Source organism: Paroedura picta, chromosome 10 (genome assembly GCF_049243985.1).
Source record: "Paroedura picta isolate Pp20150507F chromosome 10, Ppicta_v3.0, whole genome shotgun sequence".
NCBI classification, from domain to species: Eukaryota; Metazoa; Chordata; class Lepidosauria; order Squamata; family Gekkonidae; genus Paroedura; species Paroedura picta.
The window spans coordinates 36255670-36280691 of NC_135378.1; the positions used below are offsets into that span (position 1 = coordinate 36255670).

Consider the following 25022-nt stretch of genomic DNA (forward strand, 5'->3'; position numbering starts at 1 on the left):
TCCTTCAATAATCCCTCCTTCCTAACCAATGTTTTAATTGCTGTTTGTAAATTTTGAATGTGCGTGAACTCTATTTTTAAATCATTTTGGTTATTTGTTGGGGAATTGCTTTGAATGATTTTAAAATGTGGTTGTATCATGTATGCTTTCAATCACTAGCTGTATTGGCAGCCATTGTAAAGGCAGAAAGTGGGGTATAAATCTTATTAATAAATACATTTAGGATGGGATTTCAAAGATCCCAAATGTGGGTCTCTAAAGCATGCGACCTTATGAAAATGTTCTAGAAAATTTTACATGCATTCTATATCATGTGCAATAGGGGTTTGTTCGTTTCGGTTTTTTTCCCAGTTACATTAAGACTCTTCTTCAAGGCAAATAGGTCTAGCCTTATCAGAGAGCTTAATAGTCTGGTATATGGTTGCCAACCTTCAGGCGGGGCTTAAGAAAATCCCGTGAGAGGCAAAACATAGGAAAGGGTGTTGATTATAACATGCTTTATTCCTACAAAAAAGTCTTTGCAAAAACAAACCTCAAGTGTGTTCAAACCAGTGATGCTTTCCAAAATAAGCTTGAATACCTACCAGTTAAATGCTATTTTCTGGAAATATACTTTCTTTCTTCAGAAACCATTTCACCATGCCAATAGAGATGAACAAGAGATGAGCTTCTCTTCCCTCTGGGCGTGGCCTAACAAGTGATCACCAGAATACAGAAATTAGTTCCCCTGGAACAAATCAAAAGCTTTGGAAAGTGGACACCATGACATTATACCCCACTGAGGCCCCTCTCTTCTCTAAACCCCACTCTCCCCAGGCTGCACCCCCCAGATCTCCAGGAATTTCTCTGCTTGAAGTTGGCAACTCAAGTCGGCTAAATACAGTGGGACTTTCTTCCCTGCAAACTGACATTGTTTGGGGCGGAATGTTTGTTGTCTTTTTTTTTTAATTCAGCTCCCAGTAAAAAGTAAAATCTGACATATTTTCATTTTGGTATAGTACATGACAATCAGCTGGTAACAAGCAGGGCTATTTAGGCTGACTGCTGCCGACACAGATTAGCCCCCCCGATTTACCCATTTCCTCCTGTGTTTTTAAAATAGTCTCCTTAATATAGTCTGCTCTGTGTTTTTCGTCTAAGGGTGATTACACTAACTCTCCTTAAAAGGGATCACTCCCGCATGGTGGCTAATCCCATTCACTTGACCGCATTTTCCAGTGTACAAATACAAAGCTGCCTTTTGTGAAGTTATCAATACTGTTAGTTTACCATTGTTTAGTTCACCCACAGCCGTGGATAATTAAATATCGGTCTTTGTTCACTGAAGTCAGTCTGGGTGGGGAGGGGAGGAAATAACGTTATTAACCATATCCTCCAAACCTGCTCCTGTTTCCTTCGCTACTAATTCTCTCCAGCATCGACAGGCAGATATCCCTCGGGATGAACATGCTGGAGGTTAAGGCTGGAGAAGTACAATGAGCTCATTGGCCAGCCAATCACCTTCAAGATGCTCTAGAGAGCCAATGACTCCCTGTTAAATAGTACAACGTGGAGCTGATTGTGTTGCCTTATTGCGCATGAATAGAACATACATGTTGCAAATGTCTTGGTGAATCCCGGTGAAGGCTGCCATGTGGATCGGCTAGCCGTGAAAGGGGCAGCGGTGGCCACTGTATATAAAGCAGATGGCACATTAACTCCTTTCGTGCCTGCCCAGGGTCAAGCCAGCCAGCCAGCCGACGGCAAGATTTCTCAGCAGCTGGAATACTCTCGTGACAAGGTACCAGCTCGTTTTATTGTTAAATCCAAAGCCATTGAAGGACTGCAAGATTAATTGGTGAACATGCATGAGGCTAAAAAAGATTCCCCTCCCTTTGCTAATTGTTTAACCCTAATAGCAGCTTTTCAAGTAGCAAGAGCGAGAAAATGAATGCTCAATGAAAGAAAGAGCCCCTTTCCACCTCTCTGTGCAAGCACATAATTAGAACCTCTTTTCCCCAATCAGATCAGATAATTGTAGGCAGAGAATTTGTTGGTTATGTCAGCCTGGTTTCTTGTCTTTGTCCCTTCTGCTAGAAATCATTTTTATTTGCTGCCTTGTCTGAGGAAATGGATTCTGTTGCATCTTTGAACAATAAAAAAAAGAGAGAATGAGGAACTCCTTTCAAACCACCTCATGTTTAAAATTCGGTATGAGAAGACGACACTGGATTGGTGGGGTTGTTGCAGTGGGGGTGTTGCGGGGGCTTTCCTCACAATGAAAATTAAAGTCTTGGCTAAATGTTAGTGTTCATTATAAAACAACACTATGGACAACAATCTTTTATCCATCCATGTCTCTGGCTTGCACCACATGGAATCAACTGCTTGCTTCATCTGCCTTGGACAAAGTAAAGGAGATTTACAAGAACAGGAAACTAATAAAAGAAACTCTTTGGCAGGTTCCACAAACCTAAGCTGTCTAGAACATGGATTCCTTTGGATGCTCTTTTACTTTGATTGTCCCTCAAGAGGAACTTGCAGTGCAAATCTGAGCAGCATCCCAAGCAGCTCAATGCTGGGAGGATGGTGTCATCTAAGCCCCCTACAGTCACTGGGTTGGATCCACCCCACTTCATGGGTGAAAAAGGGAGGAAGGAGGCCCCCTCTGACCATGTATACACTGGGAACTTTACTGCCCCAGCTCCCATGCAGGAGCACAAATTGGGGGTGGATGAGGCACACTGGCCCAAATGCTCCCCCGTGTGGGTGCAGGAAGAGGTGGGGCAATCTGCCATGACTAAAACTCCAGCCTGCAGCCCAGCATAAAATCTCCAGTGCATAAACGGTCTCTGAGGCTCTGGTGGGGCTCATGGCACCTGTATGGGCAACAGCCACATGGGATGGGAGCTGTACTGAAGAGGGGATTTAGGTGAGGTTGATTGGATCTATTGCTGGCTTACAAGGATGTAACTGATTCAGATAGAATGAAAACCTGGCATGTACCGAAATCAATAATCACAAAAGCCACTGAAGAAGCACCACTAGATGTGGATTATGACTGTCATAGTAGTTCTCTGTGAATAAATTATCAGTACATCGGGCCATGTCATTTGGGGTTGTTATGAGAATTGGCAAACTACTATTTTTTGCTTTGCACACTGCTGTGTTCAGTGAATCCTTCAGGTAGTAAGGTAAAGGTAAAGGTATCCCTAAAAAACATGGTTAAAAAAAGCACAGCTCTTCTTCTTCATCATGCTTATTCAGGGGTGGGGAAGCTGATGATAACATTCACAGACCTCAAGGGGGTCTCAGACAAAGCTTCCAGTCAGAGGACATCCGCACCATTTATGCTTTCTGCCTCCTAATCCATGTAGTTCTGCTGTATTTTTCCCCCTCTCAATTTCACCTTCTGTTCTCACTATGTGGTCCAAGTGAATTAACTGCATACAGCATCAGCTTGTTCTGAACTCAAGGATATCTTATTTGCTACTGAGGAAATCTGTGCCTGTATCAACTCCCAGTAGATGCTCCATTGTGATGATGATTGAGTATGTTGAACAGCAATGGGTGGCCTGATGCTGCAAGACTATGCTCCAAGGCCTAATCCTGGAAATCATATCGGACTACATAGATCTCAAACTGACAGCCGAGTTTAAATTAGCAAGAAGACAGGTGGTAGGGGTGTCTTTAGAGACCAAAATTCATCAAATAAAAAGAATTCCTGTCAAAAAAAAATAGAACATTTGCAGACATATACCTGGACTCAAAGTCTACAACTGTATGTTTAATGGTTTACAAGTATAATAATTTCCAAAAACAAAAATGCAAAAACTAGAAAAAAGTTCTGATTAGGACATCATGAAAATACAAAACATCAGAACCAGGATCAGATCTTTGTCCTTCAGAAATACCTGAAGGGTATACATTTCTAGCCTGTTCATGGGCTCAAATAGTGTTTGACTTTAGGGGTCCTTCTGCTGACTTGGGCCATGGTGATCTTTCCCCTTCAGCCCCCCACTAGTTGTCAGACTTCGCTCCAAATCCCTACTTGTTACATAAGAGCCTTTTTTCCTCTGTTCATTGGGGGGGGGGGGGGTATTGTTACCTGTATCACTGGATATCCCTGAAGGAATGAGTTTTGTGTTGCAGCCGCATTATTCCAGTTCCTTAACAAAAAAGGTAAGTTTTGCTCCTTAAAACTGATCCATATAGTTCTATCCCACGCATACTGAAAATTAACTCGTTCTGAGTTCAGGAAGCATGAAGAGGATTACAGCCATTATATTCAGAGGAAGTTGTATGTTTTGGAAGTGATAGTTTCCTATTTCCTCTCCTAATAAAGTAAGCAGATTCAGACTTGTCCCAAACAGCCAATTTCTGATTTAAAATTAATAACAAATCTGTGTGGGTTTTTTTTTATCAGTATTATTCACAGACCCTAATTTTCCTTACAGGGTAAACCTGTAACCATGGTAACAGTTCTATGTTCTAGCTCCATATTGAGACAAGAAAAATAGTTATATGCTATAAAATGTCACAGTTTCAGAAATCTGCCTTTCCCCAACTTTCTCTCTGGGCACATTAGTAAGCCTGTTCTGTAACCAGCGGAAATTTCTGCTTGGTCCTCAGCATTTTTTTTTTTCAGAATAAGTCCCACTGAGTTGAGTGGAATTTGCTTCCTGCTTAAACACAATATAACTGAAATTTTTGTTTGTGTATTAGTGATGTGTAGCATTTTCCACATCAATGCATGACTGACAGACTGTCAGTGTCTGTCTCTTCCAATTAAAAGATGCATGCCAAGACAAAATTGAAGAAGTAATCCCCCCCCCCAAAAAAAAATGCCTGGAGTTTTTAAAGGCATACCCATCCTAGTCACAGGAATTTTCAAGCCTCAGAATATCTGGCCCATATTATTTCCTTCAGCCACAATCTCCTGTGGCAGCTGTTGGTAAAATGCACAAAATTACGGTCGTTTTTTTAAAGTGGTAACTTTGCCTTCTAGCAAAGGGATATGTTGTCATTCAACAGCCTTGTTCGTTGATTCCAATACAATACAATACAATACAATACAAAACCTTTAATGGCATTCACAATATAAAACAATATTGATTCCTCTCATATTTGGCTTTTAGAAGTGGTGTTTGTAATGACTTGAAAGTGAGCTAGCTTAGTGAGGTGGCTAAGGGCAGTGGCTTTTAAGAGCTGGGCTTGATTCCCCACTGCTCCATATGTAGACAGCTGGGTGACCTTGGGCTTTACACAGCACTTATGAAGCTGTTCTGACCTAGTAGTAATATCAGGGCTCTCTCAGCCTCACCTACCTCACAGGGTGCCTGTTGTGGGGAGAGAAAGGGAAAGTAATTGTAAGCCACTTTGAGACTCTTTCAGGCAGTGAAAAGAAGGGTATAAAAATCAGCTCTTCTTCTTCTGATAGGCACTTTCACAAATGCTAAATAATGCAGTTTCAATTCACTTCAGCCACTGTGTGCAAGTGGATTTTGCTGTCCATATAGTAAAATCAAGTTGAAAATTGCATTATTTAGTGTGCATAAAAGTGCCCATTGTGGCGTCTGGTTCATTTGTAAGCCTTTAATTAATTATGCTTTTAATATAAGTCTAATTATGCCATTAAAGTATTGACTGATTGATTTATTGATGTGCATACCAAATATTTCCTGGTCACATAAACATTAAAGACACGGGACAGCCTTTTTGGTTAGGCATTGATAACCTTGTATTTTTAAAACATTTTCTAGAGTATTTTTAAAGCGACAATGTCATGTTAGTGCACTTTAAAGCATCTTCTAAACCCTATTATGCTTAAAACATGTTATCATTGTCTGTAGGCTAAGTGTAGGAAAGCAAAGATGTGTTACCACTGTGGGAGTCAAAGATTCTGACTCTGTCCCCAAAGGCCTTGAACCCCAAAAAGTTCAAGAGTGTTGCATGCATAATAATTGCTTTGTGCCTCAACATTCCTTTTAGTTACTGGGAAGATTCCAACCTCCCACTTCATGTGATGGTTAAAGCTCCCTCCAACATGCTAGAGAGTGTACTAACAAGTCAGGAGACCCCACTCCCTCCGTAAGTGGTAGAGACCATCTCTGTGTCTTTAAGTGAAAGCCAAGCCCTGAACAAACACATGAACTAAGGAGTCAGTTGTTCTAGTTAATGGGATGGATGTTAATGCCCCTGGAGTGCACAGTCACATCCTGGGGGAGGGGAGGGTTGCTCGGTTCAAATGTGAATTAGCACATTCTAAAATCCTCGGGTTCATTGGGGGACAACAAGAATTTGCAATAGACATGCGGGGGGGGGGGGGGGGAGTTTGTCTCCCAAGTACATACTGTTTCCTTTTTGCTTGCTACCAAAGCTGGCAAGGATAAAGCAGCTTTAGCCTCTGTCCCCTGCAGTTTTTGCATTTGTATACCACCTGGCAGATCTGCTATTGGCTCAGGTGTGCAGTCATGTAAGTAGCTTGGTTTTAACAACAGAGCCAACACTGGCTTGAAACAGCAGGAGGGAAAGAGGCTCAAGTGTCCTTCCTGCCTGCTTTGATCACAAGTAGAAAACTGTGTGTGTGTATGTGGGGGGGGGGAATCTAATGGAAAGTCTTTGCATTGAAGATAGGGTTGCCAACTCCTGGTCAGGGGAATCCCTGGAAATTTGGGAGTGGATCTTGCAAAGGCTAGGGTTTAGGGAAGGAACGGACACCTGCAAGATATAATGCTATAGTCTCCACCCTCCAAAGTAGCCATTTTTCCCAGGTAGATTGATCTCTGTGGTCTGGATATCAGTTGCAATTCAGTGAGATTTCCAGCAGGAGGAGACCTCAGCCCCACTTAAATACAAACAAGATTTTTATTCCTGCATAAGCATTCCTCCCATTGCATAAGCATTGACTCCCAGGAGGGCATTATAGGCTGGAATAAGATGCAACACACCAATGATGGGTATAAACATAGCCGCAGCTTTATTACCTCCCCATGGGAGGGCTGGCACAGAATGGGAGAGGGAACCTGACCTAGAAGTCAGTGAAGTGCACCAACACCCCTCAGAGTCCAGATGCACCCTGGGGACCTGCACCATTCCCAGCCAGGAGAGCATATCCCCTTGCCTACTGAAGTCTGCCCTAAGGGATGCACTTGTGTGGGGGAGTCAACTGGGTGCAAGCTTCGACTGCCCCCAGGCCACCTGGCTTATCCACCAGCTGGGTAAGCAGTGCTCACCTAGGTGCCACCTCTTAGGGATGCCCCAAACGCCAGTGAGTCCGATTGCACACTGGATTCCTTGTCAACAGGCTCCATCCCATGCAAACCAACAGCTGTGATGAATTATTAACCATGACACATCCAGCCCTAGCTCTGTAACAAGGCTGTTTACCTATTACCAAAGGGTGGGTAGGAGGGAAGCTGCTGCTATGGCGTTTGGGGTGAAGAGGCCAGGACCCATGCACATGGCACCTTTATAGACACCGTGGGTCCTGCCCTGCCTTACTGATGCTGTGTGCGCTGTGAGTGCACAGCGCACATGTGATGAGCTGTGGAGGCAGTCCCATCTGCCTCCAGCTGGCCCTCCACTGCATCAATAGTGAGTTTCAACAGTGTTTCAACTGTGGTGAGTTTCAACAGTGTTTTAGTGGGCTAAATCCTGCTTCTTCAGATGCAATGTGTAGAACCTCATTATACAGGCATTTTATGTAGGAGGTGTGGAAGTTTTTAAAAAGCGAGGTCGAAGGCCTTGAAGAACAGGGAGTCACTTAACATTGATGAGACCTGAATTTTACACTTACAGGGAAAGACTTAGCTTAACATTCTTGCTGACCTCTTATATTTCGGGAGGGAGGTGGGATGGGGAACATGCAAGAACAAGACCGGACAATTTTAAGATTATTTTCCTGGGAGTAAACCACACTGAATTGGTTGGAGTCAGAATCTGAGTAGACCTGTTTATGAGTTGCTCCCAGAATGCTACTTCTGCAACCTGAAAGGGCACAGGCCAGGAACACTAGTTTCCTGTATATGAACTAGGATAGCAAAAAAACAGTACTACAAGAACCTAAAGGTGGCTTAAGTACAATTATCATAAAAATGGACAGAAAGCCCATGGCACTCAGGAATACAACGGGTACTAGCTGTGGGGCCCCCTGATGCTGACACCGTCGTGTCCTGCAGTCGGCAGCCCTGTTTCTGTCCCTGCCACCCCCAGGGGGCCGCTGCCTCGCACCACCAGCCGCCCGATCCCTGCTGAGGGCTGTGGCAGTGGGGCATGTATAGCTACTGGTTACAGATGGTGAAGACACTTCAATGGGCTTCAAGGGTATTATTCTGCTCAAGAGTATCCTTTTTCTATCCAATTACATAGAAGTATGTATTAAAGAAAGTAAAGTTTGTGGAGGATTGTAATGTCATATGCTTTCAGGAATGTAGTAGCAGGTGGAATTCTTACATATTCCCCTTTTCCCTGTATTCATCAACGGAAGCAATATTCTGTTACTGCTTGAGATAGATGTGGATTATCCCATGGCTGCTACATTTTCAAAATAATAACTCTGATGTTTGGCCAGGAGACTGCAGAAGTTTATTCATTGCCTGCTTAGGGCCACTCAAATTGCTTATCCAGAATCCAGAATCTGAAGACCCTTATTGGCATACAAAGAAAGATGACTGCAAATTGCTTATCGCAGCTTCCTGTTTCTGCCAATTTTGGCTGGACTCTCCAAATACAGCATAACCATCAATAAATCCTTCAGTCAAAGGCCGGCTTCCCCTTTGTTAGGACAGAGTTGTCACCATGGCAACATTCTAATACTTCTAGAATAGCTGGTGCTTTTCATGGCAGTTGTCATCTTGACCTTGACTCTCCTCCCCACCCCCCTTCTGATCTCCTTGCTGAATTGCCACAACATTCTTCTTTAGGACCGGACTTTTTAATTTCTGACTGTGTAACCAATATCTGTGTAACCAACAAAGGCACTTCCAGGCAATACAGGGGGAGGGGGGATTCTTTCCTTTCTTTGTTTTATGTGCTAGCCATATCCAGAGCTATACTTGTGTGTGCAGGCCGGAGGGGGAAAGCAGTACCCAGGAGACTGTTAAAGCATCTCCTTTGCATGCTGAAGGTCCCAGGGCCAACCCCAGCCATCTTCAGTTTAAAAAATGCATTAGGTGATGTGAAAGATCTTTTGAGACGCTCAGGAGATGCTTCCATGCCATTGATAGACCAATGGTCTGACTCAGTATAAGGTTTCATGTGTTCACATGATCTCCAAGTTAAACAGTTAGGGTTTGGTGACGTCATGGCCACCATCTGACATGGTACCTGTGTATCTGAGGGACCACTTCTCCTAATATGTTCCTCAAAGATTTGCTGCTGACATAGGCACATTGGGGGGTGACACTCTGGTTTGTGGACTAAACCTTTTTGGTAGAATTAGCTTTTTACCATAGACTTTTGCCCCCAAACCAGAGCATCGCTTCCCCCCCACCCAACAACACTAAAAGCCATTTTTGCTCATATCACCCAATAAATGTTTAACAATGTTTACATACATACATACATACATACATACATACATACATACATACATACATACATACATACATACATACATAATTATTTAACTCCCACCCATTCAGGAAACCCACCCACCAAATAACTCCAGGGTTTTACAAAACCCTGGTTGGGGGGGGGGGAAACCCTGCTTTAAAGGGATGGAGTGACCTACTGTAGGGGGATCAGATATTTGGCTCTTGAGCTAGGAGCCAAGTACAAGAGGAAGGAAATAATATTCTCTTTTCCTGGGAGGTCAGGATTAGGGTCTGCAGTCAGGGGATTGAATGACCTGGAAGCTTGACGGAGCAGCCAAGAATATACTCCCACATAGTTCCTATGGACTACATGTCCTCATGTACAGGAGAATACAGTGTGGATCACAAGCAGTAAAATATTGTAACTTTGATGTCAAGAATGGAAATCTCAAGTAAAACTGTTAAAAAGTGGTCCATAGATTTTCTTTTCCAGTAGAAATGTCATGTATGGCTGGTTAACAATTTAGCCGTGCAGAGCGTGTTAACAATTCAGCCACTCAGAGCTCCTTCCTATCCAATACAAGTTCTGGTTTGTTTCTGTAACAGTAAGGAGTTTGATGCTCCTCAAATAAAACTCTGGTTTTAAAATTACGTATCGATTTTGAATGCCACTAAAATGGAATCTATTGGAACAGCAAAATGCCAGATCAATAATGTCATTTTTAGAAAGAAGTCTTTCAAGAACTCATGCATGATTACCATTTTACACTTATTAACATTCTGGCAAACAATGTAGCTGGAGAAAGAACATCAGAAACCATCAAGGAATGCAAAAACACGATGAAGAAGTACAAGAAGGTGTATTGAGAATAGTTCTGTGCATTGTACTAGAGACTACACAGTTATATTTCCCCCTCTTTCTATAATCTGCCTTGCATCTCAGTGAGAAAGCAAAATGAATAATTTACATAATCATTGCTACACCACCTCTCTCCTCTGTGCTTACACAAACACAAACATTTTAATTAAGCTGGAAAACAATATGCAACACAGCTCTAGCATCACTACGGCATCCGTGTTACTGGCACATGGGTACCACCTCCATTCTAAAGCCTGTTTAAAAATGCTGCAAGGGCCCATTTTGATTGCCCCTATAGCATGAGGAGACAAGGTGCTGTTGTTCCCCCATGCCTTTCCAAGTACTGAAATGACTGTGCTCCCCCCTGCATCAGGAGGATCAGATTCTTGCAGCATTTTCAAATTGCTTGTGTTAGGCTTAAAATGGCAGTGATAGCATCCAGCTGCCTGACATGTGGATGTTATCAAGGCTGCTTTGGCTCCTGGTGACCTGGTTTGGCTCTCCCAGTGATAAGCTGTGAGCCATGGGCTAAGAACCAAGAAGTGATGAGCTCTTGTCCTTCAGCTCCATGGGCATGAGCTGGGAAAATGGGGTTCAGTTCAGTTCATTGTTCACCTTGTTCATGAGCCAGGAACTGTCACAAACGTTTAGATATCAAACAAACTGGTTCCATTTGTGAGGTTCTTAATGCGCTGAAGCATACCCTCCCTCCTGTCACGTGCTAGTGACACCAAACTCACTGGGGATCTCAAGATGACTCTCCTGCTATCCATATCCGGCGAGGATTGGATTTATGGAATCTGAGTTACACTGCCCCAAGAAAGTGCCTTCAGGAAAGTGCTTTCTGGAGAAGTGGTAGATCATGTTCAGGAGAGTATAGAACAGACACTAAATACATCAAACTCACGGAGGAACTGCTCCAGCACTTCTTTACATGCCATCCAACTTATAGATGGATTGTATTTAGGGGTCCAACTTTGACACACACACCCAAGAAGATGGCTGGTGGAGGTAATGAGGAGGGTTAGAAGATGGCATGCTCAGCCTTAACTAGTCACCAAGGACAAGGAAGCTGGGTGGAAGCTTCTCACCATGGTGAGGGGACAATTTCTTGCCTCCTCTTTGCCCATGGAGGGTAAGGGGGCATATGGCATTTTCGTGGCTCCCCACTGTGCAGGTGGACAACCTAGAACAGGTGTGGCTAAACTGTGGCTCTCCAGATGTCCATGGACTACAATTCCCATGAGCCCCTGCCAGCACATCACCTAGAGTAACCAGAATCCTTGGTGCAGCCCTGACTGTATCTTTCTCCTCCCAGATCAAACTCTGCAAATACTAGTCTTGCAAGTTTTCAGTACAAGCTAGCTGTGCATGGTACAGATTTACTGGTCCCATGTGATGTGATTCAGAAATTTCTCCCCTGTGATCATAGCAATGTTGTGCTTTTTAAAAAGCTTATTTTAAAAACTTAATCAGAAAGCAAATGACTTGATAAGCATATTAATTCTCTTGTGGCACTTTAGTAAAAAAGACAAATAGGAAGACAGAGGGAGGTAGTCTCTGGTGGGCAGGGAGTCATTACAAAACACACCCCACAGTAGAGGGACATGCTGGGAGTTTTTTTTTTCAATTAGATCGGCTTTTATCCCAAACCAATAGGGACCATTGCTTCCCAAGTTATAGTCCTTCTTTGTAAAGCAAGCCTTTAAGTGTAATTGACTTACACAACATTTCTATGACATTTTTAAAAATGACAAGAGGGAACTATTAAGTTGATAGGAATCACATTATTTTACCTTGTTTGTCACCAATCTAAAACTATATGCCAGCAATGAAAGGTGAAAATGCCAATTAGAAAGATATCAGGAAATAAAGTGCATGTGTGTCTGCTGTTATTTCCTCAAAGACAAAAAAGTGTACATTTGGGATGCCTTCAAGTGGCCACTATGAAGCTTAAGATCTGTTGTGTGAAGAACAGACCATAGAGACCTGGTATCTGCTGTGAGTAGCTGAGTGGAAGATCCAGAGCAAAATAAGCCAAAAAAATACAAGAGTGAGTGAGACACAGAGAGAAAATGAGTCCTTTCCCCAACTTTCTTTGGAGGCTTAAGGAGTTGTAGCCTAAAACAGCAACTGGCTCCTGAGCAAATTCAAGGTGACCCTTGATGCTGCAAAATTCTTGTAAGCCTACCTTAAAGCATATTATTGGAGAATGCAGTAACTTCTGGCCAAATCAAGACTTTCCTTGGCCATTTTCCCCCCTATTTGTATTTTGTCACATATTCCTTACCTTAAGTAGCTAATATTATTTTCAAACCTATCTAGTTGTTCTGCAGTGAACTGATTTGTAACCATCGAATTGCCTAAGGTATTTGCCTAAGCAGAAGCATTGGTGAAGCAGAATTCACAGCCACATGCCTTGCTCATGGGATTTCCCCAACTTCATCATCATTGCCTGCCTCTGCATCATGACCCTAGATTTACTTGGAGGTTTCCCATCCAAATAATAAACAAGGCTGATTCTGTTTCACTTCCAAGATCTGACAATATTGGGTGTTCCTGGGCTATCCAGGTCAAGGATAGAGAATAACTGACTCAGAGCTCCCAGCAACCTTCTCCTGTGAGATAGTTAGAATGACTGGCCTCTGGTCAATAAGTAGAATTCATGGCTATTTGAAGATTGGAAGAGGGTCTCCCCAGCTATCATGGTAGAACTGATACCCCAATGCACAGGAAACATTATTGGTGCCCAGAACTTAGCTGTGGTCCACAAATGCATTTGGCTAGTAGAGCCTCTTAAATTAAAGTTTTGAAATAAAAGTTTTGAGTAACAGCTTCCTTGAGGATGTCCTTTCCATACACATGCCACTTTGTACTGCTTTTCTTTTCTACCATGAAATACCAGAGATCCTTTACAGAGGTAAAAATGGCAATATTTTGAATGGAAGCTTTTAAAAAACCAACCCTAAAAAGCATTCATTGACAACAGGGATCAGTTACAATGCCCATTGACTGAATATAGTACACCTTTCACAGCAACTGTGAACCATTTGACTCCAATTACACCCTGAATAGGTGTGTAAGGTATGGCAAAGGCATTGTCCCGGTGAAGTTACCCAGGGTTCAGAGATAGTCGCACTTCTGTATTACGGTAAACTGATCTTGTCTCGCTTCCATTAACTCCACAATGAACAGGGCTCGATTCTCCGCATAAACGGTGGGAACTGGCTGGATTTCAGATTTTCATCTGACCCATTTGTGTCATGTTTTAAAACAAGCTGCCTAAAAACAAATTCTGTTGGGGTGGCAGGAGTGATTAGATTAATTTATTTTTCTTCAGTATGGGATTATCTGTATCTCAACAGAGCAAAATAGGTGCAAGAATATAGGCATAAAGTAGAATATAGGCATACCATAGGAAGAGGCTTTCCACCAGATTTCTTCTAAACTTGATTCCTAAATGGTAGAGAAAGACATATACTTCTTTGTTGCAGCTCAATAGGTTCAAGCTAGAAAGCTCAGCTTGGAAATTCATGTTGGGGAGGGGGGGGGCATAGGTTGTAATAAGCCAGCCATGCATGTTGACCTCCCCAATGCTTGACAATGGGCCTGCACACACAAATGCCTGCTTATTTTTGTAGTTCCTAGGCAGACATGAAAAACAGAAGCTTTATCAAGTCCCTCCTGGGCCACTACCACACAGGGCAAGGTCATCGTTGGCTTAGTGAGTCTTAGCCTCGCAAGCCAGGGATTTGAGACAGACGAATAGGAAACAAGTAGGCCTGCAAATGATGCCTGAATTTCATGGGGAAGATCCTTCTTTTTAAAAAAGCGACCAGCCAGGTAGGGTTACCATCTTCCAGAAGGGACCTGGAGATCTCCTGCAGTTACAACTGGTCTCCAGATGACTGAGATTAGTTTTCCTGGATAAAATTGCTGCTTTAGAGGGTAGACTCTATGGGGTTACCCTCACAAAGGTCCCTACCAGGAGCTCCCCACAAAAACTCAGGAATTTCTCTATCTGGAGTGGTGACACAAGCTATCAAATGCTATTTTGTAAGGACAGTTTTGATGGAAACAAGGTCATGTTTTAAGCACGTCAATTCTTGTGCAGAAGCTGATTACAGTTCTCTAATTTTCTAAAGGAGGGAAGCCCATTCTTCTGATCTAGAATTTAATCTCCTAATCCTTCTCTTCTCCACCATTGCCCCGCTGTCTGTAGCTTTGCACGAGTTTTTAGGTGAATTCATGTGTTTCTGTTTGGGGAAAGCAGACTTGTAAAAAAAAAAGAGAAGCTCTGTTAGAAGATTGAAATGAAATGCAGAGCATGTTTATCTTCTAGGGCAACCTTTCTCAACTTTTTTACTATTGAGAAACACTTCAGGCTTCGAGAAACCCCAGAAGTGGCATCATCATGCAGAATATAGTTGGGAGGCATAGATGTGAACATGCCCACCCGGGGCTCCTACCCTTCCCACCCCCCTCCAGGTCTATCATTGGCTGTTTGTTTTGGGGGGGGGGGCATGACATGACTAACTGATAAATGTTTAACAAATTTTAGAAAGATATAAAAATTAATTAAACCCATCCAGGACCATCAAGAAACCACAGAGTTTCACAAAACCCTGGTTGAGAAAGCCTCCAAAATTCAGAACTTTGATTTAAAGAGAACTAGGGCTGCCAACTTTGAATTTGGGAATTCCTAGAGATTTGGGAGTGGCATCTGGGAAAGGTGGAGTTTAGGGAAGGCAAGGAATTCATCATTCCATAGAGTTCACTCACTGAAGCTGCCACTTTCTCCAGGGGGATTGGTATCTGAAGTCTAGAGGTCAATTGTAATTCCAGGCAATATCAAGGCCCCACCTGGAAGTTGGCATAGCTAGATGAAACAGAACTCAAGACATGATGTCACATGATTCCCCTACCATTGCTAGAGAAATAATTCTTACCTCGCAGTCTTTATTACAGGCCCTTGAAATATAAGTAAATATTTTGAACTCTAGCAGCTCTTGGTATCTTCAAGAAACTAGAGGAATTTTGTAATACCATTTGATACTTTGTTTCTAAAATGTAATTTTATATGATTAAGGGAGGATCTGTGATTCACAGAACACTTGTCTTTTGTATCAATGTTCCTAGAATCAGTTACTGTGATTTTCAGTCTACATGGAAATCAGCAGAAATCCCGAGAGACTTTCCCCAGCCTTAGATCCTGGACAGCAATTGTCAGACTAAAGTAGGAATAACAGCCTCCAGGTGGAACCTGGGAATCCTCCAAAATTACAACTTATCTCCAAACTACAGGGATCTGTTCTCCTGGAGAAAACAGATGCTTTGGAGGGTGAACTGTGCAGCATAGTACTGCACCTGTCCTCTCCAGGTACCACCCTTAAATCTCCAGGAGTTTCCTAATCTGGAGATAGCAATTCTACTCCCCATCCCCCACTGCTGGCTGAGGGAGCTAGCAACCCTCATCCAGGGAGATAATACTGACCAAGATGGGCTAGGGTTTTGAAGTATGAGGCAGGGCCATGCATGTTGATTAGCAAAGGAGCATTATGTGTGCCCCTCTGCTGGAGTTTTCTGCATGTACGAGTTTCATTGATTATTTCAACCTTTTAAAAATCTGTGCAGTATCGTTTGGTTATTAACACATTAACTCTAGGTGGAAAAAATCAGGTTGAATGTCTTGAAAAATATATTAGCAATGCTGTTTCATTATTTGAAGAATCTGATGCCAGCAATAAAAAGCTTGCATGAACAATCTTTAGAGGTCTCCTCAGCACTAAGCTCCAAGTTATTCAAGGGGGCTTACTCCCAGGAAAAAAGGCCTTAGGCTTGCAGCCTAAAGAATTCAAATTATAAGTAGGAAGGATGAGCAGGGTTCATTGCTTTTTAAAAACTGATTAACTAATGCTACCTTTATGTCTGCAAATGGAATTATGCAAGCTTCCTTGTGCATAAGATTTAGACATTAGGAAAGAATGCAAGTGTCCTAGCATTAAAGCTTCTAATGCAAAATATCTTCATTTAGAGAAGGTCCGTTTAGGGATGTATTTAGGGATGATTGGATTTCCTTAATTCTGCTGTGTCATTCTTCTGTGGTTTTATTATGACTGCTGTTCTACTCTGGTTATTCTTCAGGAAGAAAGGAGAAATTTTGGGAAGCAGAGAGAAAGAGAGAGAGAGAGACTAAGAACTATTTTATAAATACTAATGTCACTTTAGACTGCTATTTTTTTAAATTTTCCTGTTTTTTTTTTAATGGAATGGCAGTTGCCAAATCAAGACTGGGAAACTCCTGGAGATTTGGGGGTAGAACCTGGGTAGGATGGTGTTTAAGGAGAGGAGGGACTTCAGCGGCATCCAATGCCATAGAGTTCACCCTCCAAAGCAACTGTTTTCTCCAGTGGAACTTATTTTTGTAGCCTGGAGATCATTTGTAATTCTGGATAACCTCCAGGCTCCACCTGTAGGTTGGTAACCCTTTGTTAAAAGGCACAAAGGAATGAACAGCTTTTCACTATGGAAGGTCAGGATGACTGCTTCACCCTCTACTCCAGGGGTAGTCAAACTGTGGCCCTCCAGATGTCTATGGACTACAATTCCTAGGAGCCCTTGCCAGCATTCGCTGGTGAATGCTGGCAGGGGCTCCTGGGAATTGTAGTCCATGGACATCTGGAGGGCCGCAGTTTGTCTACCCCTGCTACTCTGATTCCTTTATACCCAGGAATTCAAGCTTGGAGGTGACACCCAGTTATTCAGGGCAGTTGAATCCCAAGTTGAGTTTCAGTTGCTCCGAAGAGGCAGTTGGGGTATAAAGGGAGGCTTTGTATTCTCTTGTTAAAGCATGAGTTGTTTCTAAAGGGCTCTTTTTGGTTTTGGCTAAGGTGACCAGATTTTAACACTGGTAAAGCGGGACACCATTGACCGGGGGGGGTTCTTGATTAAAAATTTGGTCTATATGGAGCAACAAAAAGTTTCATAGAATGCATGGAATGCAAAAATAATATTGTAATATATATATATATATATATATTTAATTTCAACATAAGTACAATTTGCCAGGTACCCCTAGATGTCCCTCCAAAAGTGGCCCACTGGCAGATAGCAGGTGAACTGGCTCTTGCTGTTCTTAATGTGTGTGCCCATCCTCATTATTGAGGAGGCTGGCAAATTTTGCTGGCATTTCTTCTTTGTGCTAGTTTTCTGAACTGGTTCCTGACTGTTGCATTCAGGCTTGGCACTAGCCCTATTGGCAGAAGATGACTGCCCCTTTGCTGCCGCCTTCTGAGCTGCTCCCCAATGAGTAACAGAGAAGAATTCCTCGGGCCAGATGTGTTACAGAAGCCAGCATCAAAAAGGATTGCTTTCAGTTTAGGAGATTGGGCTGCTTGCTGTCCATCACCTTGTAGAAGGGGGACAAGCAATTGGGAGCAGGGAGGGACAGGCAGGTGTTCTTGGGAAACTGCAGTGAGTCATGGTGGGCTGGATGCTGAATGTGCGAAGTTTCAGCCCACCTGCTAGGTTGCCAGAGAAACTGGAGGCATCACTGCTGCTGAAGCAGCAGGTGGATGAATGAATGAGATGATGGGGCTTGAAAAGGGAAGCAAGGAAGTCCTTTTTGAAAAAGAGTGAGGGGGAAGAGGCAGGCGTGGGAGAATGTAAGAGGCAGAATCTCACACACCTGAGTTGGGAATGATTCCTTCACTTCAAGGGCCCATTCTGGCCTGAATAGTAGGTTCTCAAGGGTGGGTGCTGGGAGATAAGAAGAGCCATGCAGCCATGGGACCAGACTTTCCCTAGGTAACAACTGCTGTCAACTGCTTTGAAGGTTAGTAAAAAAAAGCTGGTGTCAGGAAAGAGCGGACAATGGTCAGGTCCATCCTAAGCTGAGTTCCATTCACCTGTCAATGGCCCTAGAAGGGTGCAAATCTATTTAGCATGGCATTTCAATGGATTATCTGTTGTTGTTTTTGTCGGTCCATTAGGTGGCCTCGCAAATGGTGTTTTTATGTTTTGAGTGCCCAGTTATTTGAGGCATCCCCTCCCCAGCTGAGACAGTGTCAGAAGGATGGTAGCTGATTTCTTTGCATCTGAAACAGTACCAGTCACTCATGAATATTTTGGAAATAGCATTGCCAACTCCAGGTTGGGAAACTCCTAGAGATTTCGGGGTGGGGTGGGGAGGGGAGGGGAGGTCCTATGCCATAGAGCCCACCCTCCAAAGCATTGGTTTTCTCCAGGGAAACTGATCTCCGTAGACTGGAATTGAGCTATAGCCCCTGGCATCCTCATTCTGCAGCATATTGTTAGACATTACAAATGTTCCTGGATATTATGGATTAGGAGAATGTTTACTGCATAGCTGGGTGTTTGTAGATGACTTAACTTTAAACAAATGCTGTGGTAAGTCTTTTGAAAGATAAACAGTTGGAGCACTGAGAAACCTTATTTGTGTAGAATCTTGAATGTTTTGGAGGGAGCTGTTTGTGTGATTCAGAAAACAGTTGTCAAACTCATGCGGGTGTCAGGAAAGAAGGGCAGCAAGTTCTAGCAGAAAAAAGACAACCGCCTGTGTGCTTAAAACAACAGTGCAGTGCTTGATAGAGTTATACCCTTCCAAAGGCATGCAAGTCAGTAGGCCTAGAAAGGTGTTTAACTGTGTTTAGGATAGCGCTGTAATTTTTACAAGTGGAATTGATGGGGGGGAAATGTTTATTATCAACCGTGTTTATCTTATTTTAATTAGATGAACAGAGAATATTTTCAGTGCATGTCTCTGAAGTAGATGAGTAATAATTACTGTGTGGGCAAAGGCTGTTGCCAGAGTTGGTTTAAATAAAACAATCATTGCAATAATATACTATACAGTTAAAACAAATGACCAAATGAAGTGTACATCATTAGACCACCTTCTCCACCGCCTTTGAAAGTGGGAGTGGGATATTTTTTTCGCCATGTTGGGGGCATTTGAAGTCTTTTAATGGGAGTTTTTAAATGGGGTTTTAAGACAATTGTTACCCGCCACGAGCCTGTCTAAGGAATGGCGGGAAATAAATAAAAAATTAATAATAATAATAATAATTTTTTTAACTACAGATTTTAACTTTCAGGCACCAATCTTGCACATATTTTCATGGCAGCCAGAGGGATTACACATTGTGATGTTACTATTAGTAGACCCCTACAAATTTGGATATTATGCAACCAATTTGCGATCGAACTATATAACTAAGACATTATAAGAGACTGTTATTTCCAACAATCATAAAGACACTATTAGAGAAGATTGAAGAAGAGTTGGTTCTTATATGCCACTTTTTTTTTACCCAAAGGAGGCTCAAAGCAGCTTACAATCACCTTCCTTTTCTTCTCCCCACAACAGACACCCTATGAGGTGGGTGAGGCTGAGAGAGCCCTGATATTACTGCTCAGTCAGAACAGCTTTATCAGTGCTGTGGCGAGCCCAAGGTCACCCAGCTGGCTGCATGTGGGGGAGGAACAGGGAATCAAACTCAGCTCATCAGATTAGAAGTCTGCACTCCTAACCACTACACCAAACTAGCTCTCAGTTATTACAATATTGAGAATATCACTGATGAAGATATTGAAAACAGACTACACCTGGGAATCCATTTTGAAATTGTTTTGAACAACTTTTGAACATTAAATCACTTCACCACCGCCAGCTTGAGACTTTTTCTTTATTACGGCTGACAGGTCTTCACCTATTGTATTAGAGCAGGGGTAGTCAACCTGTGGTCCTCCAGATGTCCATGGACTACAATTCCCATGAGCCCCTGCCAGTATGAGCCTCTGCCAGAAATATCTGGAGGACCACAGGTTGACTACCCCTGCATTACAGTATATAGCCCTGTCTTGTATCTCACATATGAGTCTACATCCACAAGAACTGTCTCCTCATCTGTGAATGCAGTCATGGCTGCCAGAAATTTAAGCCTGGCTTTCCAATAGAGAGGGCAATACAATAATCGTAAGGAAGATCTTCTGCCTCTATGCTGAGCAATCTATTGGCATGAGTAGTGTCCTGTTAACATGACAGATTGCATGGCTTGAAAGTGTGTGGCTGTAAAGGCTGATTTCAGGATGTAGACAAGTAATGGGCTCCGTAGAGCCAGCTTGGTGAAGTGGTTAAGAGCAGCATCCTCTAATTCCCCACTCCTCTTCCACATACAGCCAGCCTTGGGCAGGTCCCAGCCTTGGGCAGGTCCCAGTTCTCCCAAAGCTCTCTTAGCCTCACCTACCTCACTGGGTGTCTGTTGTGGGGAGGGGAGGCAATTATAAGCTGCCTTGATGCTCCTTTGGGTGATAAAAAATGGGGTGCAGAAAACCAGCTCTTTTTCTCCTTTTATGATCCACTTCTGGTTCCTGCAATAAAAGAGGAGAAGGACATGTTTGTCTGCATTGTTATCTACCAGTTTATGTTGAAGTCCATCTCTGTCAGTGGAATCAAATGAAGCCCATAGGTTCCCCAATGACACGTAAAGGTGTTTGCTGTTCAACATTGTGTGGTGAGATAATACAGGGTCACGCAATGATCTGTAATACTTTATCCTGTCTTGATGCCCACTTGTTCTGGGTGAATGTCCTGGTTAGCCTGCTACTACTCTTCCAACCCAGATGATATTTGCTGTAAAGAGGCTGTGAGATCTAGTGCAGCCTCTCAGATACAACTCATGTTGAAGGCATGAGGTTGCCTTCTACTGAGCTAGACCACTGATCTTTCAGGTCTTTATTGTCTCTTTTGACAGGCACTGACTCTGCAGCATCTTAGATAGAGCTCTTCAACTGTACCTGCTACTGTCTGGTCCTTTTGACTGGAGAGCCCAGAGACTGAATCTGGAAACTTCTGCATGTAAAGTTGGTGCTCTGCCTTTGAGCCATGGCTTCTCCTCTGCTAATGTGGGCACCGAGGAACCCAAAAACATGATTCCATGTGGCTTATAAGGTGTTCAGACTGGGACCGTATCCACACAGAAGCGTTAAACCTGCACTGCCTTCTGCTTGCAAATACATGGTTGGAAGCTGCATGTTTGCAAGTTTTCTGATCGGAGACCCCTCCTATGTTTTCCCACCGCCTTGTTGTGGCTTTTTGCCTCCTGATTAGGCAGCAAGGGACAACAAAGCTTCCCCTGGTCCTTGGCTTGTCAATCACTACAAGTCACCTATCACAGTACAGCAGTTGTTTCAGGGACTCACACTTCCTTCCCCCCCAAGCCCTGCATTTTTTAAAAAATGGCAATTCTGTGTTGCTATGGAGAAACACTGCAACAATAAAGCATATCCCCCCCCCCCTTTTTGGGATTCTTGGTGTTTCAGTCTCTATTTACATTTGGGTAGATTTGTGAGAGGCTGGCCATGGTAACTGAACTCTGAAGAGTGATTTTATGTGAACAAGTAAGGCTTAAAAATGAGGAATGCAGATGCCTAGCTGACCTAGCTGCATCACCCCTCTTTCTCCATTAAAATCCAATCACCAGAAAACACAAACGGGGGTGTCTCTTGGCTGCCTTATCTCAAAACAGATGAAGACAATGAACAGGACATTTTATTTTAACTTGGGGAATGTAGCTTTGCGGTCCCACAGCAACATGGACTGAACCATTCTTTTTTTAAAATTCTTGCAAGCAGAAAATGGAGAGAGGAGGGTGGGTGCAAGGGCGGGACAATGCTAGCTAGGCTGTCACATGTTTCTCCCTCCACATGGGCTTGCCCCTGGTTGCTCCCCAATGTGTGTCATGATAAGGAGTGGCAAACCCAGTTTTGATGATTTCCCTCATTGTGAGGGAAATCTGGCCAAAACTCATGCCAGCCCCTGCACAGCCTTAGGTTACTGACAACATCATGTGGAAGCAGCATTAAAACCCACCAGCAACAAAAGCCTGTCCAGGTGCAAATTTTGTAATAGTTTCATTACCAAGAGAGAAGGGTATTTCCTTGCCATACTTTGGATCTGTTTGTGTTCAGTTTCTTATCTTTCCGTGCAAAAGTCTTATGTAAGAAGGCAATTCCTTTGTTTGACAGGTCTGAAATGTCATGCTGTCCCTCAATTTGGCCACTGCCACCAGAATATTTTGTTTTTTCAGTCCATTATTCTATGGCAAATTTGTGTTGGTCTCCCCCTGAATCTGGTTGGGAGAAGCCAAGTCTAGCTACATCACAGTTCTGTCTTGGGATTCCCATGGTATCAAATTCATCAAACAGTTGATGAAAATTTTGGGATGGGGCCTGCGGAAGCCAGAGACCTTAGGGGGCTATAGTGCTATAGAGTCTACCCTCCCAAGCAGCCATTTTCTCATCTGGAACTGATCTCTGTGATCCAGAAAAGCAGTGTAATTCCAGGTGATCCTGAGGTTCCACCTGTAGGTTGGCATTCTTATTGCCTAGATCTGGCTGCTGCAGACACAGTGCTTATTAGTGGAAAAGGAGGAACCCACAATCCCAAGACATTTAAATGGGAAACAGGCAAAAAAGAAATGTTGTGAGACGTTGACAGAGAAAACTGAAATGAATGTGGCTTTGGAAGAAATGGGCTTTCCAAGGGGAATATGTTGCCATATTCTAGTTAGCACAGCAGCAACTTTGGACCTTATTAAAACATGACTAATTCCAGCTCAGCTAGACCTTTCTAAACCTTCCTGTGTTTTGGCAATCAAAGCCCCCATATTTTCTCTGTGTCACTGTGAACTGGAGTGCATTAATCCTCAAGGCTGTGGTTATGTTGTTTGCAAATGAATACTTCAGCTAATACTCGTAGGACGATTCCTACCTTGTATTTTGGAACACATTGTCTAACGACTGTGTGGAGTGGTTCATGGATATAGTTTAGAAAATGTTAACTAAACAGGTATTCAACCCCCCCATCCCCGCCTAAAAAATACAGAGCTCAAAATTACTTACTCTTTTAAATGCTACTTCCTGAGTCTTTTCTTGGTCACCACAGGGCTACTGTATTGAGATAGCTGCCACAGAGAGCCATTGACGGTGATTCTCAGGTGGCTGTGCTTTGGGGCAAAATGGCTTTCGTGTACTTTGTGTTGGATTTCTCAGAGTCAACATCCATTCTGAGAATGGTGGCCAACTCCTGGTTGGGAAATTATTTGACTTTTAGAGGTAGAGTCTGGGGAAGGGAGGGCTCTCTGTGCACCATGACCCACCCTCCAAAGCAGACATTTTATCCAGGTGAATTGATTTACATCATCTAGAGATTAATTTTAATTCCAGATCGCCACCCCCAGCCCCCTGTGAAAGCTGACAACTCTAGTTCCAAGCCATGACTCGACTGAAGGTGAGGCACTCCCATTTGAATGGCTGACAGCAGCCTTTTCAACATTTTGACTGTGGAGGAAACCCTGAAATATCTATAACTATATAACTATATATCTATAACTATAATAAAGTAGGGAATGGACTTTTTGCTGGCAGAGTTTGAAAGAACAAAACAGTTTTATTAAGAAGAGAAAAGTGTAGAAGGAGGGAAAGGAGAGAAGCCTAACTAACTGTTCCGTTGTTCATTCAGCCAGTTTGTTCTGGAGGCCACCAGGGAGGAAGTGTGCTCAGGGGAGCAGGAAGTCCCCAATAAGATAATCAGGACACTGGAGATAATTTGAAAAATCTCATCTAACTATGGTTTCCTGCCCTTCCGACAAGCGCGGCTCACAGTTGCTTCCTTGTCGGAAGGGCGGGAATCGGCCGGGCCAATCGGCAGGCGGTTCGCACCTGCTGATCGGCCCGGCCGATGGTCTGTCCGGAGGAAGGGGCCAATCAGCACCCTTCCTCATCCCGGACAGAGCCCGCCCTAACTCCTCCCACTAAGCCCTTACGACTTTATTTAGTCTGCGGCGCCCGTGGTGCCGCAGGCTGTGTTAAGATATGTTTTGGGTAGTGAGAGTGAGGGGAACAGAGGGAATCTTTTTTGTTGAACCAGTGATGACTCTTCCTGGCCCTGATCATAGTCCTTTCCCTAAGCACAACTGGAGAGGGATGAGCTAACAACTGCCTTTCCTGGCCACTCTTGCACACCTCCCTCCTGGAAGACAGCCATTGTATCTGGCTTTTCATGAAGCAACAGGGGCTTATTTGCTTTTGGAGTTGTTGCTTTTACAAAAGTAACAAGCCAAAAAATTACTATCTTTAACTCAGATCTAATCTGTAGTGTCATAGCACAAGATTTGTGCATGTTTGCCTGCCAAAATGGAAAATTTATATTTTGCTCCTGTCACCACAATAAAATAGGAGCTTTTTAAATGCTGATCAAATGGCTCCTTTTTATTGGGCTAAAAGATAAATATAAATTATGAATTGGGGCATGTTGCTACTGTATGATGACATCAGCACTACAGCCTTGTTCTAAAGACTTCTATCTATAGATTCCTGTTTGTACATTGGGTCCTTAAATCTCCTGAAAAAAATTAAATGTTGGCAAATGGGGGAAGTTGATCTGGATGGGAAAGAATAAATTCATACAGAGCTTATGATATAAGAGCACTTGTGTGCTTTTTGGCAGCACAGTAGACATGCCAGTGATCATTATGGTCTGGCGGACTATACTCGGAAAGTTCAGGAAGCAAGGAGCCTCCCAAACTCTTCCCAATAGGAATTCTTCCCAGAATATACTGTTCTGA

The 25022-nt window shown here is 43.1% G+C and overlaps 1 protein-coding gene across 1 annotated transcript in view; it reads left to right on the plus strand.

Moving 5' to 3' along the window:
- Positions 1 to 1633: 1633 nt before the first annotated feature.
- Positions 1634 to 25022, plus strand: part of SORBS2 (sorbin and SH3 domain containing 2) — a 269623-nt gene continuing 246234 nt past the window's right edge. The window contains exon 1 of the mRNA XM_077302175.1: positions 1634 to 1780. The gene's annotated coding sequence lies outside the window, so the exon portion shown is untranslated. The remainder of the gene's footprint in view (positions 1781 to 25022) is intronic.